This window comes from Pinus tabuliformis, chromosome 1_2, assembly GCF_031772625.1.
Source record: "Pinus tabuliformis cultivar Carrire ecotype Pingquan chromosome 1_2, CPIR1, whole genome shotgun sequence".
Classification (NCBI taxonomy): domain Eukaryota; kingdom Viridiplantae; phylum Streptophyta; class Pinopsida; order Pinales; family Pinaceae; genus Pinus; species Pinus tabuliformis.
The window spans coordinates 1,049,637,814-1,049,658,202 of record NC_142298.1 but is presented as its reverse complement, the minus strand read 5'-3'; the positions used below and the strand labels follow the sequence as shown (position 1 = coordinate 1,049,658,202).

At 38.6% G+C, this 20,389-nt stretch overlaps 1 pseudogene; it reads right to left on the bottom strand.

Moving 5' to 3' along the window:
• LOC149209732 (serine/threonine-protein phosphatase PP-X isozyme 2 pseudogene) overlaps window positions 1–6,504 on the bottom strand; it is a 39,407-nt pseudogene extending 32,903 nt beyond the window's left edge.
• Window positions 6,505–20,389: the final 13,885 nt, after the last annotated feature.

Below are 20,389 nucleotides of genomic sequence, written 5' to 3'. Positions count from 1 at the left end.
ATAGGTGGGAGCCAACAAATTTGAAATATGAAACACTTATAAATCGCAAGGGGGGCTCCACCGAGCGAGCTACACTTCTGAGAACCGCAAGCTATTGTGCCTCCTTACCGCTATGGAACATTTTATTATCTATGCACAACGAGTAAGCCCGAGGGTGGTGATATGGACGATGGAGATGTAGGGCTACCTGAAGAATATGGTGTTGACAGCTGCGGGCACCATGCAACGTTCAGCATCGACGGTAGGGGATGTACCGAAAAATGGTAGACATGAAGCAGAACTGGTCCGGATGCTGCAGCCTCGCTCATGGGCGGGCCGACGAACCATAACAGAAAAAGGAAGGATGGAAAGACGGAGACCATTGGTCGAAGTGCAGTTAATAAGTTGTCTGTGATGAACCTTGTGGATTGGGATCTTGTGGACAGTAGACCAAGTCTTGCAAAATCGCAACACAAGATGCAACAGATAGTGTGAAAAGAAGATACAAAGCTAGGAAGTGGCTGCGGTGGTACAAGGAGGTCCCGTATGCGGCTCCCCCGCTAGAGCTAAAATCCTATGAGGGGGTGTTCTGTGTTAACCGAGTAGGGCAGAATGAACATTTTCAGTTGCGTGACGTGGTAGAAACAATGAAACAAGAGCTCGACGATGCGTTGTAGGAGACAACAAAGGAGCAGTAGGATGAAGAGCGTCACTTAAAGGGAGGTGAACCGCGAAGCCAAGGCGGTGCGTCTCGTCGCACCGACGAGTGACTCGGGATGAGTCACGATGATTGTGTTGGGGGACTATTGGGTAGTGGAGGTCCCGTGTAACAGTTTTGGGGCTGAGAGCCTATAAGTTAGGGTAAAAATATTGTAAAAGTTTGAAATATGCAGAGTGCAAAATGTAAAAGGTCAAGTCAAAGGGTTGTCCACCCAAGAAATAATATAGAATAATAGGAAGTAAGTCTGTCCATGGACCATAGGAAGGTATAAATAAAGCGAGGCTCTATGGGTAGAAGGTAGCTTTTTGGTATGTAATCTTGGATCTAATATGTAATGGGTTTTTGAGAGGAAAAGTCTTGAAGTGTCTGTAAGTTCGAGTCGAGGGTATTGGGTAGTAGATAGAGGCTCTGCAGCTGTGTGCACAGAGGCTTGGAAGAGTCCGCAGTTGTGTGCGCGAACCCCTGCAGCTAAGTAAGTAGGACAGACCTGGATGTATTGGTGAAGAAATTTATTAAAGATAAGTTGATTTTGAAATTCTGTGTTAAACCTGAATTATCGCGGATCTAGCTAATGTATGGTTAATATAATAGTTTGGTCTATGCGCGTATGCTTATGTTATGAATATATGTGAATCTGTATCTATTCTAAGTGTGTGAATGGGTTAATCCTGATAAATGTTTGCTTAAAGACCATAAAATGTAGATTGAATCTATAAACAACGCATTAATAAGTATTAAGGAGTATTCTGGGACTGGATCTGTGTGAAGCAGAGTGGCACAAAGCCACAAAACGGTGCGCAAAGCCTCTAGACCACATCAAGACATCCCAAGGGTGCGAAAACCTGGTTCTAGCACCCTCCCCTACTACCTCAGATGAGACCTTAGTCCGCGTTCCGCGGGCTGTTGCCGAAAGGGCCGGTAGCTGCGGGATTTGTTGGGCTAAATAACTCTTCCAAACCTGGGTCAAGCCCCGATAAGCCAACAATGGGAAATAATCACGCATTTATTGTGTAAACAAATATCATGGTGTTTATATACACCATTCCCTTCAAAACCAACTCGACGCGTAGTGCAAAGTATACTCTCCCCAACTTGGTGCTTGAGGCATTGGGCACTGCCTTAGCTTGTGATTGGTGGTTTTCACCATTGTGGAACTCTAGGTGAACTTCTTGGATGATGAACCCTCTGTGTTGAAATAGACTTAGACCTAGAGATTGGGCTCAATTCAATAATTTTTGCAACAATTTTATATTTTAAACTAATAATTTGATAAAAATAATATAATGACATTTTTATAAAATTATATTTATTTAAAACTAAAATTAAAATTATTATTCAAAATAACCTAGTGACTTGCAGAATAACCATTTTTCCCATAAAATTTTCATATGCCCAAGATTATGAAGCTCAGATCCTTCCTAAGTCATTGATTGGAAAATGCCTTGAGCTTTCCTTGGAAGAAATACCTCTAAAACCTTGATTTGAACATCATCGCACTTATGAGACTCAAAATGGCGATGATCGCCTGTTGCACTGAACTTGACCCACAATGGTATCGCTCTGTTCCCTTGTATACCCGCGATCATCTCGAAAAGGTAACTTTTGTTAAGAGGATGAGAAGCTTTGTGATCTAGAAGCTTCTAGAGTGGTGAGTTGGAGGTTGTTTGGCATAAATGAGGTCGAATTATCCCAACTTGACCTCTTGGTTTTATCCCTATGAGATACCTCCTTGAGATGAGGGCCTAATCCTATATTTGGAGAGGTTCTAACTCCCTTTCCCACCCTATATATTCATCCTCTCCCATTCCCAAATGGTTGATCTATGCCTATTTGCACCCTTATGCTAATATTGTGCCTATATGCTGTTCATTAGGCTTGGAGAAGGAGTGCTTGGAGAGCTTAGCTTTGACTTGGATATTCATTCAAGGAGAGCCTATCAACATCAAGGCTTGGTTGTATGCTTCCCCTTATTTTCTATTAATATACAATTGGTAGTTCATTTTCACTAAATGTGTATGGTCATGTATCATTTAGCTTAACATTCCTTGATCAGTTGAGTAGGTTACTTTTGGATATGCCATTCACATTTGCATGCCTTGTTGTGTCTTCATCTCTTGTGCAGGCACATAAACACTAAGAGCAAGTAGGAACGAGCCCATGGCACAAGCGATTCAAGGTCTTCAACAAAGGAGATCAAGATAACATTAGAATGAGGTAGGCCATCTTCTTCATCCCTCTTTTCAATTGCAACTTAGGAAAGTGTCTAGTAGATTGTCACTTCGGTTTCTAGAACCACTCATTGGGCTAGACGGATCATCTCTATCCGCAGAGAGGATTTACCTAGACAGTAAAATGGCAAATCCACTAGGGAACCTATGATCCTTTCCATCCAATCCTTCACCTCATTTTTGTGATGAGTTTGACCAACCATCCAATTCCACACTTGTTTGCTTGTCTGTAACTATTTTCACTTCCTAGTAATTGTTTGAAGGTTCTTGATTTGTGCTGCTCTTGAAGATTTTTTTTGTTTTTTATTTATCTTTCTTTACCATCTCGGTTTTATCCTTCGCAGTCGTGATGACATCCCGGATATGTTGATTACACTAGCAATGATCGACACTTTTCTCTTAACAGGTGTGATGATAACAAAGGTTAAATAAAATTAGGGTTTGTCTTCTTGTTTTCAGTTTTTTTCCTTCTGTTAGTGGCTTACCAGTGTGATTTTAGTGTCCTTGTTTTCTGATTACAATTGCCTCTTTATTTGGTTTTAAGTGTGTTTGGAGCTTGATCCACCTTCTAGGGTTTTAGGTCTTCTAGGTCATCCTTCATTCACTCATTGGTATTCTCTTTAGAGATCGATTACCTTTCTTAAAAGAGTCTTTTTGTGTTTGGACGTCTTTTGCAAATAATTGTTGGTTCTTGGGTATTAAGTTGTTTTCATTAGTGTCGAATTGAGTAGATGATTTGAAATTCCCTTTAGTTCCCTTTGGCAAGAAATATATTACAAAACTGTTTGTTTCGATTGAACTGAAAGGAAACATTTGCTTTGAATTTTATGTTTCGAAAAACGAAAGCAACATTGATTATCTTTTAAGTAGTTTTCGAAGCATTTGTTGCATTCAAAATCATTAATGTGAAAGATATTTTCATGATTATTGAAGTTTTTTGCATTCTCTTTTGATTTTTGCACTAGATTACATTGATTACATTAAAGTGAAAAAGAAATCTTCATTATATCTTAAGGTAGTACACTTTAGGATTTTGTTTTGGCATTTCATTTGCTTATAATATGAAAGATTAGATTTCATGTTTTGAATTTAGTATTGGAAAATTTTCATTGATGCATTGTTGCTTGTTTTGATGCATGCTTTTGGTGTTTCTCTTCCCTGAATAGGTAGTTTTCACCGAATGAAAGGATTTCAATTTCATCATTTAGCTGCATTTTAGGAATAGGTGACATCATTAAGGCCTTGAAATCAAAACTGAATTTCAAGATCAACTTTAAAATCTATCAATTAATCTAAGGAGCATTTGAAACAATGTTCATACTTAGTGGTCTAGGCTAGAGACATGTTCTGGCATCTATAAAACTTAGCACCTATCATTCACTCTTGCATTAGACAACACTAGCACGAACTTGTGCTCCTCGTACCATCGAGCATATAAAGGGAGACCGTCATAGGTTGCAAACCTTTATCCATAGGAAGCCAAGTCTGCCGCCCTGTAAATGTGATACACCAAACACAACATTTGGGGAGATTTCCTACATGTATGTCAAGTCCTTGGTAAGTTTATTTGCTGAGGTGTATATTGCAATTCACGGTTACTTGGTACTCCTTTTTTCCTAGAGTTACATAAGTGGTCATTTGGATCTTTTCTGACCCCTTAAATTTTAAGAGATCATTGAGCACTTGTCCTTTCAAGCTTTCTAAACTATTGAAAGCGACTAGAGTCACCTTTTCATCCTCTTCTCGACTCTTAAACGATGAAAAGGGAAAGTTTTTGTTTCTAAAAATAACTGCCCACGATGAACATGTCGAACCCAAGTAGTTGCTTCTTGGACCAATATTGAGTAATTCCCTGTTAATTTCAAGATTGTTGATAAGCCCTCATCGAATCTCCTTTCCTTTTATGCTTCTGAGGGGAAGTCATTGTGGCTAGATCATTGAGTTCATCTCACAGTTCCCCTTCATTGTCTGATACTGAAGGGTCCTCGCAAGGAGTTCATATGGAGCTTCCTCAGTCACTTAAAGATCAAGGTTTTGAACTTGGGATTATTCCAAGTATACAATCCCTATCTTCTCGTTCACCTCCATCCGATTGCTATCCACCTCAAGAATCTGATCCTGAGACCCCAGAAAATCCTATTCAAACCCCTGAGAGTCTGCAGAGGCTTGCTATTCATCCATTGAATGCGTTATTTGATTTTTTTGTGATATCTCCTTAGCGTCCTTATAGTCCTTACGATCAACATGGTATTCCTTTGGATTTATCTCCTTGCACATCTCAGATTCCTCCTCATCGGTTGTTTCCATCTATGGAGTTAGAGGGTGAAATCCCAACCTCTTCTCTGGGTCATTCGGAAGTTTCCTCTACCCATACTCCTCATTTCGATGATGAAAAAGGGTATGAATTTCCTCCATAAGGCTTTCCTTTTACAGGAAGAGTCCCATCTCTCACGCTTCCTGAAACTAGTGGACACATGTTTCCACCCGGTTATACAACCTTAGCTCAGTTAGTTTTGGGTACTCCTAGTGCTTCGTCTTTGTATCAAAATCCCATTTAGTCCTCAAATGCGATGCCTGTGCCCATTCCATTCATTCCAAACGCGACCTCTCAAACTTTTGTACAAATTATTGTCACGTCAGTTCCTTTACAACCTACGATTCCATCATGTCCTGTATCGTCATTTCAACTGACTCTTCCAGTACAACCGAATGTTTCAGGTCAGGTTTTAGTTAGTTCTTCTACCCCTTCGTCAAGTGGACATAATGTGCCACTGCCTGAGGGGGAATAATCTGAATATTCCTCTTGTATTAGGTGAGACCACTGTGAGTGGATTACAAACTTACATGGTTGGAGTTAATCAACCTTATTATGGAAGTATTCCTAATCTGGTTGATCCAAATGGGTCAGGTAACATCCAATATCAATAGCCTTATATGGCTTAGGTTCCACTCCAATAGGATTTTGTCCCATATGGTATTCCTAATCTGGTTGATCCATGTGGGTTAGGTAACATCCAATATCAATAGCCTTATACGGCTTAGGTTCCACTCCAACAGGTTGTCCCATATGGTTTGAAAGCCTTGGTCAATCTGTCTTACATTCTTCAAGCCAGAGCTTATGTCCAACCTGGTCAATCTGCTATTCCTGGTGGATATGGTCAGATTCAATTCAGAAATTACTAATACCCACAGGGTATATTCCAAGGAACTGTTCAATTACCCTTGCAGCAGCAAGGAAAACCTTTGCAGTGGCAAGGGAAACCATTACAACAACAAGGAAAACCATTGCAACAACAAGGGAAAACATTTCAGTAGCAAAGGGAAACTGTTACTGTAGTAGGGGCACCCTTTCCCGCAGTCTCAACAGCCTTTGCAGCAACGACCTTAGTTTGTTCAGTAGTCTACTCAACCTTTGTACTCGCCAACCTTTGCAACATGAAGTTCAACCTCTGCAACAGCAAGTTTCATATGCATGTTGACAAAGTTAGACCTTGCAAGCACACGGTCAACCCCTATAGCAACAGGGCCAAACTCTTCAGATCCAGGGTCAACAAGTTCAACAACCTTACAATCCATATGCCGCGTATAATTCTTATCAACGGCCTATGGTAGGGAAATATCAAACCTACCCTGCAAAAAATCGACCTTATGGTCAAGGTAACCCTCAGTGGGGGAATAATCAAATCTCGTATGGACAAAATCCTCCACTATGGGGGAAAAATCCTTACTAGCAAGGTTGGAACCCGCAGTTTGGTTCTCCTCAAAGGCCCTACATGCCATCCTACTCTCTCTGCAATCCCTCTGCTTCTCATAGAATGTCAAGGCCTTCTCACAAACCCTCTCCTCTATCCTCCAAGCCTCCTATTTCCTTGTGCAGTTTTCCTTGGGGTCTAGTGCTACCACCTGTGTGAATTGGCCTCTTCACACACTCACTAACCTCTGATCTAACTGCACAAACCTGAAGGAGATAAATCCTCATCATGGATGAACTTCCTTTATAGGTAAACTATTCATCCAACTGATAGTACACTATCCCTTCTCTGATCTCAACTGGGTGTCTGACAGAACTGACATGCATCAATTATCCATGAGAGAATACACAATTATCTGAAAATAATAGTTGTCACATGCATGCAAGCATCAACAAACTATATCTCATTAATTTAACAAGTTAAATTAATCTAACTAAACTTGACTAATTTAAACTAAGTCAACTGATCCTCTCAATATAGAACTCATCCTTAATTCCTCAATCAGTGGGGCAAATCAAGGACACATTCCCCAATTGGTGGAGAAATATTTGCATGTTCTCACAAAGACTTCAAGTTTGCTTTTCCTTAACTAATTAACTCATGGAGATTAATTAATTAATATTTTAAACTGCTGGTAAGACCGAAGTCGAATTTACTTCCTATAGATAGACCAGGGACTGCTATAAATAGGAAGGGACCCAAAAATGTTATTTTTAGAATATGCTATTTTTAGCAGTTTCACCTCTCACCCAAGGTGGCCAAAATGCTCATTGGCCAAACTGCTATTTTTAGAAGTGCTATTTTTAACAATTCTATTTTTAACACTTTCTAAATTTAGCATTTCTTGTTGCACACTTTTCAACAACAGTCACCTATGGATAAGTCTCGGTATATGCATATAGATACTATACTAGTTATGAACAGAGTCTCGGCATACTTTTGATCTGAAGATGATTCCCTCGGATGGATAGAGCATATAAGGAAGCATGTGATTTGGGCCTTCACACATACTACTGTCTTTATAATGATACACATGTAGCATCTTTAACAAGATGAATTGCAGTGGTTAGGGTCATATGAAGAATACCTATACTATCTCGAAAGAATCATAAAATGAGTTTACATGATGGCAGAGATCCTCGTCATACCTATGAAATGAGACAAACAGTCTCATTAGTTACCACAAATCTTGGAATTAGTATGATGCAGTCTTGACATACTACAAGGACTAGTAACTTGATCATGGCATAACCAGAATCATAGTAGCTATAGATCATGATTTTATGATCTCATTATCTCGAAGTGCAACAAAGATCTCAGTGTAGCGAGAGATGCATTAGAAAATGATTTCAGTGATACTGTTGTGAAGGCATTCATGTTGCAACAATGGTGATTTTAATGCAGATATAGCAACTATGGTGTTGATGAAAGCAACGAGGATGATCTCAGTTAAAAGTGTAGCAATAGTGCAACTTTGATGACATCAATGTAAGCAACAGTGATGATGATGATCTCATCAATGGTAAGTAAGAGGGTTGATGTCTTGGTCTTGGATAGGTAGATTGTGTCAAGGGTGATGGTCTTGGTATTCATCAATGGAATCTCTATAAGAAGAATCTATGCATGGATTTTCCTCTCCAAGAGGGAGAGGTTTTGGCCCTAGAAGAAAGCCAAATATTTGTGTTCTTGTCTCTTTTTGTTTTGATAACAGTTTGATGAAGCTAACATACACAAGCTAATAATGAAGTAAACATTAAGCTAAGATAAAATTGTAATGAAGAATTGACTTAATCATGCATGCTCTAGATTCTTCAACAGCCTTATGAGAGCATCCAAGGTTTGAGGCAGATCTAGGTATGTTTGACCTTGGACACCCTCATATAATTCACCTGGGAGCGTCCACATCTTTTCCAGGCACAGTCTTCCAGTTCTGCAAAGAGCATCCAAGACTGCTATAGATCCTCACACAGCCCCTCCTCTCTATGACCCAGACTCAAAGATGATATTTTAGTATTCCAAATATTCCACACAGTGAAAGTAGTGTTCAGCACAATGACAACAGTGTCTAATCATTAACTACAATCAATGACAACACACTACATTCCTTAGAATCAAGGTTGTGATTATAAGCATGATTAGATCCGTTTCATGGATATCATAGTTGTTTTGTTGCATAGATAAAGTTATGTTCATTTTACTATATTTTGCTGAATCATTTGATGATGATCTACAAAGAAGAATATTTTCAAGGTTTTTCCTCATAGTGGGTTTTTCCCTGGTCCTGGACCAATCTTGGTGTCTCTATGTGTGTGCATGATTTTATTCTATTGTTCCTTGATGTTCTGTTGCATTGATGATGATTTTTTTCTTTCTATATTATTTCATATGCTGATGAATAATGGTTTTGATATGAATAATGTAATGATGATATGGGGTGAACTTAATGTATTAGTGAAGAAATGCAATTATCAAAGAAAAGAACAATGTAGCCCTATGAAAAATTAACACTCTTTCCATTCAACAAGGTATATTTTATAAGCATGGCTTGTTAGCTGTTTGTATTCTCTACATGAATATGAAATGAGAAGTTGTCTCTTGGTCTTCCATGACTGTTCACAAATAGTCTCTTCATTTTCAATGTTGAAAATCATAATTTTGTAATATGAAATAGAGCAGCAATAAAATGGACCAGAAATAATGATTGTATAAGACATATCTAGAAACTTCTTAGTTTGTATTGGTTACATTTTCCAGATTTTTACGAGCTACTTGTTAATGATTAATAATAGTATACATTTTCCAAACAACTATGTCATGAGCCATTTTCCAATTCAATCAACATATCTATCAATGTTTTAGCCTTTGCACTTCACATCACTTTCAACCTTTTTCATTCAAACCTTCAAAATTCATGTGAACTTCACATTTAACATAAATTATCACCAATGTGATCAATGACATCAATGACAATATTACCAACATTCTCCCCCTTTGGTATTGATGACAACCTTTTTTGTTGTTGCTCAAGAAATTACCTCTTCTTTTTACCTCTGCCTATCTCCCCCTTTGACATCAATGACAAGAAATTTACCTTTCAAGAACAATATGGATGTTGGAGAATGTAGAGTGTTTTAAATAAAAAATACTGCTTCAAAATATGTTTAATAAATCCATTTAAAAACTATTCTCTAGTGTTTTTGCATGATAGGGCACAAAACACTAATTTTAAAAGATATTGTTGAGTGATCCAATTAGAAGGTTGTTCTCCATAATTTAATTAGTAGTGTATCTACCAAGGGTATGCGACATATAGACAATGTTGGCTTAATCAGAGATGTTGTTGTCTTTAATAATAGATAACATATAAAGTATTTGAAAAAGCATGTATATAATACACCATGTATATAATACGACCATGTATATAGCATTTATGTACAACACATGTATATACAAAACCAACTATAATATTAAGGCAACGCATGGATATACACCACCAAGGGTAATATTAAGGTAACCCATACCATTATGAATGCTAACCATTTGTAATAATGCGCAACCATAGATTAAATGATGGATCATATAATACCTCCAAACCATATACAGTAACACCATCCAAAATAATAATAATGTGAATCCAAGAATGTTGGATCATTAATAAAGCCAAACCATAAATAATTCCAACCATAACAGGTGCAATAAAATTGGAGTTTGATCTATTAATGTTGGATTTGAACACTGGATCATTAATACTAAATGCTCGACTTGAACGTAGGTTATACACCAAGGATAACACATACAATATGTAATATTGTTGTAGTTTAATGCTGGTTAACACCATTCATATATATCTATATATATATATATACTATCTTTGTGAGATCCAACACATACCATATGTCAACCATATCTCCATGAGGGTTGAAATAGACTTGTAAATATTATCTTGAGAATGCATCTCCAAGAGAAAATTCCTAGCTCTACATCATCAGATTCTGAGATTCTTCGATGTTTCATATCATCTTCCCAAAACAGACTCTAGAAAACACTAATCACAAAAAAAGGTCATGAATTTACAGTTTCCTTGATGATTTGTGCATCAATACTAGTCCCACATATTGGTTTCTTTAACCATGTAAGTTACACCTGTGATCTTGTATACTATACACCAAAAAACATTCAACCTTCAAGTTGAATACCTAAGTCGATAAATACAACATTGTTAGTGCATCACACTTCTAGTGTTGGCCGGATAAATCGTTCTTGCAGACAAGACGATCTCCCTGGTATCAATAGATATCTAGCAACAAGTAGGGCAAGCAAATCTACCTTTCTCTAAACATATTTTGATTCATTAATAAAAACTAAGAGGTGTTTTAGACCCTACCTTAAGTCCAACGCTAGTTTGTGGCAGCCACGCTTCATCCGTTTGAAAGAGTTTCCCTTTGAGAATCTACAAACACAAACAAGCACACATCAAATAACACCTGCATAGCTAATATAACAAATCATGTTCATTATGAAGATCAAGGAGCTCATAAAATAAACCATTAAACACAGCTTATTGAGAAAAATAAACTTGATTGTATTAACTTTGAGAATAAAAGAACTTTACAACCTTGGTGTCTTGATGTTGTAGAAGCTCTTTCCAGGGTCCAAACAAGAATCTCCTCTACTTTGACAAGCCTCACTCACTTCCAAATGAGATTAAAAGGTATGTGATCTCTCCTCTCAAAAGCTCAAAAAGGAAGACTAAGTTCCAACAGCATTTACCCTAAAAAATATTCAGCTTTCAACCTCCCCTACAGCTAGCCCAATGCCTCATTTTATAGTGCAAAGGAAGGAAGTTGCAGGTCCACCTATGAAGGGATAAGTCCTCCTCCAAAGGGATAAGCACCTCATATCAAGGGGTTAGCTCCTTTAATTATGGGATGCATGAACCATGGAGGAGCGAACTTGCCAGCGCAAGATTCCTTCTAGAAGCATCCAGAAATGACTCAAGGTGAGTTTTTAAGAATGTACTTACGCCTTTTTGACTTTTACAGGGGTCCGCACCCATTACACAGAGACAGAGTGGTCAGGTGCGTAGGGGACATGACCGTTAGGTGCGGGACTGCAGGTAATGCTAAGAGAAAGTGCGGAACGAGAGTTTAAGAGATTTTTAAGGTCTTTCTCTTATTTTCAAGGCTTGACATGAAGAGCTGAGGCTTAAGACTTGCAAAGGAGGTATGTATGAGTGGTGATAGACTCACACAGACTGAAAAATGTCATGGTGACAATTTTTTTGCAACAGATTGCCCCCTAAAGTGTGAAGTCTGTAATAGATGAGGATAGTATTTGTCATATAAGAAGAGTGAAGTACTTTATCATTTCAAGGATCTTCCTGTGGATACCCTGGTCAGAACCTGTAAAAACATTCAATACAAAATATATATATATGTGAAAATATCATCGCTGAGGTAGGCATTCCCATACTCAGATCAAAACTGACTAAGAACTAACTAAACTGTTCTGATATAGAAATGATTTTGTAATACATCACAAGTATAGACATATGGACACAGTATTGGCGCAACCATATATTATGAATAGTCCACTGTATAATGAATAACAAAATTACTTGCAGCCTAGATGGTGGAAACTAGATCCAGGGTCTTGATTTTTGCTTCCCGAACTAGTACAATTCTATCCATGTGAATGAATGTGTCGAAGTCGAACATGGTAGAAACCACTTGATTACTAGTCAATGATGTAAATTGTTAACAAGTGTGAGAGAAACCACCAGTAAAGTCAATGGCTCTCAAAGTACTCAGTACAATCCATGAAATGTGAATGAATGAGTTGATGTCGAACATGTCACGGAATCCTTTGATCGAAGGTCAATGATGCAACCTGTCATTGAAGGCAAGAAACCTGCCATTGAGGCATGCAGATTCCAAGGTACTGACGATTTCTAGATCATCTTTCTAGATAATGAGCTGAAGTCGACAGAAAGCGATCTGTCATAGGCAAGCCCATAACACGAAATCATAGATCAAGTTTGAAGAAATATATTTGGCAAGGACTAACTCAGGGATGGTCAAAGATGGATGACAGATATTTTGGAGATGAATGGTTTATTTGCACTGACCTCTTGAACACATAACGACACTGCAGATGGTTTGGTGACAAACCAAACAAGGCGGGTAGTATATGAAATAGTTGATGAAAAGATCTGATTAGGTATCCCCTTCCGTCCTATAGTGGGATTCCCCAGAATGCCTGCATTCATGCTTGGCAGGAAGTTTGAAGTGGCTAGTAGCTCTTGCATGTAGTCGACGGCTCCGATCAAATTCACAAGTGGTCTTAGTTTCCCTTGAACAGTGAAATGCTCCTCGTCTGTGATCATTAGTTCGAGATCACATACAGTGGTTGGTATTGACCCAAAGCTAATACCCAGAAACCAACTGAAGACTTTCAATATGGTTTGATTAACTGTTAGGCAAAGGATTTCCCAACCCAGGTGAATAAAAAGTGTCGTGTTCAAGAGTGACTGAAAGTTTTTCTAAAACACAGAGTACAACAAACAGGTTCATTTTTCTCTCTTTTCCCCCACCATTTCTGGCAAGTACCTCTTTATTTTTGACAAGCTTGAGGAGGATAACATTTGCTTGGTTATAAGCTGATCCGGATGAGTCCAACTTCGTTTAGATTCGAACCCTAAGAAGGAGTGGTCCATTCCTGTTTAAATTGAACAGGTCCTTTACTATTAAATTTTAATGAGTCCAATATAGGAAAAACTCGGTGTTTTTCAATTTTAGGGAGTTAGAAGAAAAACTTAAGAAAACTCCATGGTTGTCCTTTTTCGTAAATTTGTGTCTCCAAAGCCCGAAAAAGTATAGAATAATACTTGAGAGAACCACTTGACCATTACGATCAAGGAGTACTTTTCATAATTAGTGGCCTTGATCCGAAAAAGTAAAAAAGCGATCAAAGACACGTCGTTTTATTACCAATATCAAAATTGAAACGACAAAAGTACGACAATCTTTTCATGTTTATACAGTCAGAAAATAGCTGTAAGTGGACCGTCTTTTTAATTCCGTTTTAACGAGTTCAAAAAGAGAAAAACTCAGCAATATTTTCATATTTTACGAGTCAGAAAAGAGCATAAAGAGGACTCCCATGTTTTTCGTCGAAAATGATTAATTATCCATGAAAATCCAGTATTCTGCACAAAAACTCAACAGATTACTCATACCTGTTTAAAATAAATAAAAATGCATCAAAAAGTTACCTTTTTAAAGTGGAAAATAAAAAAATAAAAAATTCATTTATTCAAAAAAGCTTATAAAAAGGGATTTTTGTAAATTCATTTTTACCGTTTGACTTCAGAGTAAGAAAAAGAGCTTTTGGTAAGAAACTTCGTGTGAATATTGCGGAAAATCTAACCGTTGGAAACGAAAATCGAGATCTCCAGGTAATCCACATCACCCCAATCTTGCATTTCAACCGTTTGAAATTTTGTTTTAGGGCTTGAAAATTGATTTTTAAGGGAAAATTTAAATTAAAAATCGCCCGCTGGGGGTCTGCAGGTGCAACATGTGGCCCCTGCGAACCTCGAATTTTTCATGCACAGGGAAAAGTTAGGGTTCCGCACCTGCTCCTAGGGACAAGTGCGAAACTACGCAGTGTCCTTAACTGGCGGGTGCGAACCCCGCGGAATACGGTTTGAAAGTTCAAATTTTTCCATTTTTACCCCAAAAGTTTTGAATTGAAATGTTCTAATCCACCTTTTTTGCAATGTAGATATACAAGATGCTCATTTGGCAGGGAATGGAACACGAAGATGTGGATCAAGCCGCATTACTCCATCCACCTTCAATGCAGGCATTAAGAGCATGCAAACTATTGAAATTCTGGGCCATACCCGACATGAGGGCTCAGGTAGACTTTCTGCAATGGCTGGTGGACAGGTGGAACACACAGGACCAGTGTTTCATTATTGGTGGCCACCGGCTCGAAATTGAGCCGGAGGACATATACTTCTTGACTGGTTTTCCCAAGAGAGGCGAAAGATTATCTCTATTCGGGACTAGGCCAGGTGGCCAGTCTGTCGCTAGTCTCCGACTAGAGTTTTGCAATTTCCAAACTGCGGACAAATGGATAGATGTTAAGACTATCTCCCGTCCTGAAGTAAAAGTGATCGCGTTTACTGTCAGCAGACTCTGCGGGAGCACAACATTACATTTAGCTACCGGATCCCAAATGCGAATGGTAGTAGACTGTTACCGAGGCACCATCTTCAACTAGTGCGATGCTATGTTGGCGAATGTGAAGGGCCAACTGACTAGAGCCAAGAATGGACAACTAAAGAACTTTGGGTATGGTTTCTTAGTTGTGAGCTTTGGCCTAGAGATGGTTCCTATGTTTATCCCACAACAGCTTTCCGTTGAGGACGGACTTCCTCGTGAGCCTAGGATTATGCGCTGGGTTGCAGTGATGGCCCGTCATCCCGAGGAGGGTTTAGAGGTCGTTCGATTTCCTCCAAAGTATTTTCGTTGGTTGGGAAACCAACTTTTCATGATTCAAGATTTTCCATATGCTGGGATGGATTATCTTGGTGATCCAGACATGGCTCTTCCACCAGGAGACTAATGGGATGATTCAGGTAAAATCATTTTCAACATTTTCTAGATTTTAACTATTTTTTGTTTTTGTTTTTTAAATCGCCCCAAAAGTGATAGTAAAAAGTTTTTGAATGTAGATGTGGGTCCATGGAGGCTAGCCGCTCTCTAGCCCTATGAAAGAAGACACCCTACTGCCGCAGCACCGGCCCCACAGGACCCATCTACAGAGACTGTTTAGTCAATTCAGTGTTGTCTAAATTGCTAGTATTAATTGTCAACTCGGGGCTCGTAAGCTGATGAAGTGAAGGTGTACTATATGTACTTAAGTAACCTCTTAGAGTTTTCTTATCGTTGGGGGTGTTGTTGTGGTTAATTATGTTCCTAAGATGGAATGATGATTTATAAACAAGTGAGTGATGGTGTGTGTGTAGTGTGAATGCTAAATGAGTGAGAGTGTGTGATTAGTGATTTCTAACTACTTGCTTGAAAGGAAATGCTTGAAAGAAATAAATGACTTGAAAGATCTTGAAATAACTTTGAAAGCAAATAACCACTTCCAATGGCACTAGACACCATTCATGCAGCTGCAAATAAAAGAAAAGAAAGTCACTTTTAAAACCAAAGATAAAGATTATCTCTCTCTAACTCGCTGCTTCAAACACATGTACTGTGTAAAGCACGGAAAAAAAGTAGCTTAAGTTGAATTAGAAAAGTGATTAAAAATGAGAAAAATCTGCTTTAAAGACTAGTGATAACGTTTTGCTCTTTCTAACTCTGTACTTCAAGCATATGTACTATGCAAAGTATGATTAGAAAGTAGTGAAAGAATAGTCTAGAAAGCACCCAAAGCCAACTGCAAGTTAGTGATATTCTGATCCTTCAAAAGATAGCAATTTATGATAAAAGATCATTCATGTGTTAGCAGAACTTTGAGAAATAAGACTAAAAATCAGCTATAAGAACAAAGGCAGCAACTTGAACCTGTCAACTTCAAATACCATTAGTTTGTAAAGTAAATAAAAACATAAAAACAAATCTCGGGCTAAAAGAAACCTGCAAAGAAGTAATACTGATCAGCGTGAAAGAAAAGAAATCAAATAAATGAAACTATACATGCTTAAAGGAATGCTGAATGAGAAAATAAGTAAATACTGAACATAAAATACTTTACAGAGGCTAAGATGAACAGGGGCCCTCTATTCATTCAGCCACAAGAAAACTTAGAGATCTGGAAGCTTCAAAACAGCACTATGTCTATTCCTCCATTTGCAAAAGTGTACAAAACAGAGTGCTAGAATAGCACTAAAAAAACAGAGTTCACAACGCTCTTAAAATTAACACAAGTTCAGAAATTACAACTGATAAAAAGTCCCCTGAGCGTATGCAGACGCAGCTATTTATAGGCATTTCTAGGATAGCCTAACACGTACAGCTACTAACTGAAAAACAACTAACTGTAATGCGTAATTATGGTTCCTGGACACATCATACGGCTGCGTGGATGAGCTGGTGCTTCTGTCATCATGGGCAATGAATCCCATGTTGGATCATGTCTCCTACCATCTGCAAAACGTGGACAAGTCACCGTTTAAGCTGACGTGACCTAGCAGCTCACAATCACCGTTAAACAGCCTTTAGTTGACCGTAACTTGACCAGCTTTGACCAGGGGTAAAGATGACGTGGATGGCTGGAAAAATGGGACAGGAACCTCGAGCACGTTGATACCTAAGTGCCCATGTGGCTCATCTAGAAAACTGACACGTGGAACCTTGCGTTTAACAAAAAGGCTGCAGGATCATCAGATAGTTGCGGGATCATCAGATAGCTGTGGGATTCCTGCAAGTATGTCAAAATCTAAACAAACAGTCATCCATTAGCAAAACTTGCTTGATCATGCTTAATGACACCTAATGTAATGATCTGGGTGGTTTTATAGTGAAAATGAGGCAAAAGTGAAGAAAAGATGAGGAAAAACTGAGGAAAATGGTAGACAAGTAGGTGTAGAGTAGAGGCTCTACATACCCCCACTACGAGGGTATTGCATGTCCTCATGCAATGAAAACACAACTCAATCCACCTGTTGGGATGCCTCTACTAAGACATCCAATCTCCTCTTCTTCCTTTGTGTGGAAACATTAACTTTTGGTCTCTTGAACATGCATCTGAATTTCAAATTGATTAAGGCTCTGTTTAGCCTTCTACATTTCTTCTTGAGTCTGCTGTTTTTCTTCTGCCACATGCCCATGTGAAGCATGGTGTTATCTTGGATTGCTTTGGCAATATCAGCTTGCTGCTTCATTTCTTCATTTTTCTGCTTAATGTGGCGGTTTAGCACCTCAAGTTCATAGATCTCTTGTTTGAGTATGTCTATTTGCTGCTCATGAGGTATGATATTACTTGGGCCAGCAGTGTTCTGCTCCAATGTTTCAAAATAGTTGTACACCTCTTGTTGAACTGGGTCAACAATTGGTGACTTCCTTGGACTGTATTCATGCTCAATTTCAGTTTCAAACTCCGGCTGAAATGGACTGTCCTCCCTTGGAGGAGTAGCTGCCTCACGTTGTGGACTATCCTCAAGGTCTGTTTTTATAGCACCCTTCTCAGGTGTGCTTAGATCAATGAAAAGTGTCCTTGTGGCTTTCCCTTTATTCTGCAATCTACTGCTCCTTCTTACATTGGTAACACTCTGTGTTTCTTTTTGTGCCTTTTTCCTTGGTTTCTGCACTTTTATTTCCTTAGAAAGGGCAGTTTTTGCATGGAGTTTGGCCAGCCTTTGTGCCAAGGGTTGACTATCTTCCTCATTAGAAGTCTCTGGAGTTTGATGAATTTCTTGAACTATGGATTTTCCCTTGTCTTGCTTTTGTTTCTTCTTATTTTCTTTTATCTTCTGGGCAGCTTCTCGGGCAAGTTCTGAGAGGGTTTGTGTGGTAATCTCTTGAGCTATTGGATCACTGTCCACAGTAGGTTCAGGCTCCATCTCATGTTCAGACTGATGTATTTCAGTTTCCTCTTCAATCTGTCCTTGGACAGTTCCCTCTAAGATATCAGTTTCAGAGGTACTTTCTTTTCTTTTCCTTCTACTTTTCCTAGGTACAGAAGTTTCTCCAGGTTCTTCAAAATGATTTCTTACAAGAAATTTCTCCCATGTGTCTCGTTTTGCTTTTAATTGTTCCTCCACTAACAACTTAACAAGACTATGATGACAGAGATATGCTTCAATGTTTCGTGGATTCCGTTGGGCCATGGAACACATTTTCCTAAGGCTTTGGAATAGAAAGTAGGGAAGATTTATATCATGTTCTCCTTGAAATTGCAGCATAATTTTACCATGATAAACGTATAATACCCCAAATCTCCCTTCACACGTGAAAAATTTTTGCACTAACAACAGTAGAATTTTCCATTCTTCCTTAACATGAGAGATAGGAATTCCTTTTGTGAAAACACTTGTATCCATACCTGGGTTTTTTAAAAATCTGCTTCCATTGTTGATCCTGGACTGCCCGGTTTTTGAACCACCGTTCTCCGGTTTGTGGAAGAGATGTAGCTTTTGCTATGCTTCCCTCACTGACTGCAAATGTTAAATCACCCACCTCCACTTGACTGTCTTTATCTTTGAATGACCTTGCAAAGGCTTTTGTTACTTCTTTGTGGTAGCCTTTAAACTTCTTGATGCACTGTAGCCAATTGGCTTTTTGCAATGCCTCCTCAACTTGAGGATATGCCTCCAAGAATTTCGAACCTTCTGGTTCAGCCCTTAAAAGTTTTCCCATTGACTCTTCAACTCTGTTTAAAACACGACTTTGATGGTGGCTTTACACAGTAAATCCTCGGTTCTTGTTCAGAATTTTGTGGAACAGAGGATATATGGGTTTAGCAACAGCCTTAGACATAGAGAATTCATGGCTTGAACAGAGTTAAATGGTGGATAAACAGCATTAACACAGTGAAACGGTGGCTAGCGGTCGTAATACAACCGTAACATACGTTTACTGGCTATACGTATTCACTGTTTCTCAGAATGAGCAGAGAGGAAAAACAGAGTATGGTTTATGGAGGCAATCGTAGTGAGTGAAACGGAATGAGGGAGATGAGAGAATGGAACAGCGTGAAATGGAGTGTTATGAGTGTAGAGGGTTTCGAAATAATGAGTGAAACGGCTAGATTCTCAGATTTCAGTTGTAGGTTAACACATGGCTGTGGGATGAGGACTGAGAGAGTCGTAATACGGTAGGTTACGTCATTAGGGTACGAAAACCTTAATGAAAAAAACAGCCATATGTGATTTCAAAAATCGTGGGTATCATGAACTGATAGACGTGGAGGATTCGTGGATATGTGGTCGCGTGGTAGAGAAAATGGGTAATCATTACAATTAGTGGCCAAAAAGACATAACCCAGAAAATTCTGCGTAATGAAATAACTATAGGTTTAAGATTTTAAAACATACCTCAGATCCGCATTTGATTTGCCTTCTAATAATTTGCCACTAACCCTTTGTCAACTTTATTCATGACTCTTTCCTACTTGTCATTAATGATTCTTGAACTGTAAATATTTTCTTCAAACAGACTGTGTTTCTTTGTGCAGGTGCAGAGGGCTGCAGAAAGGCTAAATGGCTGCAGAATTGCCAAATAGCTGCGGGAACTGCAATGGTGTCCTTCAGCTGCACAAAATAACTTTAGTTCCTGAAAAAAAACTTTATTAATGAAATGGAATGAATGAATGGATGAATGGGTGGAAAACAGTGAGGTGAAGTGAGGATGGTGAGATGGAATGAGATGGTGAGATGGAATGGATGAAATGGCGAAATGAGATGAGAGAGAGAGATTTTTTTTTGGAAAACATGAGGTGTCAGGTGACCCTGATTTTCACCTCAGGTTTTCTGCATGAGACTGCCAATCAGAGATTGGTTTTCAGGCTCATACATTTATTATTTTTTCTCTTTTTTTTTTTTTTTTTGGAATTTATTGAACTGAAATTGAAAGAAACAGAGATTAGGCTAATGGAGGAGAAGAATTCTTCTCCACCAGCCTTATTTCAGAATCGCCTTGGAACAACTTAACAAACTCCTCTTTTGAAAGTGGCTTGTGGTAAACTTT